We start from the raw sequence: 1,197 nt of genomic DNA, 5'->3' as shown, positions 1-1,197 counted from the left end.
CCCGATTGGCTGGCGCCCCGCCGCCCTCCCGCCCGCGATCAAAATGGCCGCGCCCGGCCGTCGCCACAGCGGGAGTGGCCCATAGCAACAGTACCGCTCGAGCGGACTACTGCTTCCCTTTCCTGAAGGAAAACAAACAAGGAAAAAAAGGAAAAAAAAAAACCAAACCCATCCTCCAAACACACATACAGAAAAAAAAAACAAAAACCTCAAAACAAACAACCAAAAAAAAAAAAAACCCAAGCCCGACAAAACAAAACCAAAAAGCCAAACCACAAAAATTCCTCATGGAACCAACCAAAAGCCAACAGTGCAGTGCTAGAAGAAAACGGGCACTGCTTCAGCCTTCCATTAGTAAAAGCACGCGTGTGAGGAGCACCACAGGTGGGGAAACGTTTTGATACACAGCAGTATCCACAGCCAGGTGGCCTGAGTTCGTATTTCACAGCTATGTTTCCCATTAGGTTGCTAGGTGAGTTTACATTTACGGGATCACAGAATTTTCATCAACATTCAGTACAGTGCATTACACAGTGTGACACTTAAGGCAGAATAACTCAAAATGGAGTCCAGGTGCTGCCCCTAGAACTTACAGTTCATTCACGGATAGGGACAGCAGCTAATTAGGAAAAATTATTGCTGTAGGTTAATGAATAAGAGCAATTTTGGTTTCTAGTCTGGTGGTAGGCGTCAGGATTTAAATTCTGAAGGTGAGCGAACTCCAGAGAGCTTTCCAGAGAAAGTAGACAAGCTGCTAGAACATTCAGAGGACACCTTGTTTACGCAGATGCAATGTTGCTCGCTGTCTTTGACTGACATCAGAAGCAACTCAAGCACCTTAAGTGCTATCAAGTGTACCAGAACAAGACTTATTTCAGTAAGTCTGACATCACCATCTGTACGAATTGTTTTGCTGTGACATTTGGGGAATTCAGTGTAAAAGACAAGAAACACGGGACCATTATCAGTGAAATGGCAAAACCAATGTTTCTGTGACTGTATGACAGAATATTTCCTGTGCTTGCCATACCTCTCAGTGTCACAGACCAAACTCAAGCAAAATAAAATTAATATATTTTTAAGAATCTTTACTTTTAAAGGTTTCTTGTCCATGCTAGTTAGTTACACAGATATCTCCAAAACTGAACTTCAAAGTCTTGCTGAGAAACTGCTTCAAGTTGCTCCCTACTAAACTTG

Source organism: Parus major, chromosome Z, assembly GCF_001522545.3.
Source record: "Parus major isolate Abel chromosome Z, Parus_major1.1, whole genome shotgun sequence".
Taxonomy (NCBI): domain Eukaryota; kingdom Metazoa; phylum Chordata; class Aves; order Passeriformes; family Paridae; genus Parus; species Parus major.
This window is presented reverse-complemented; position numbering follows the sequence as displayed.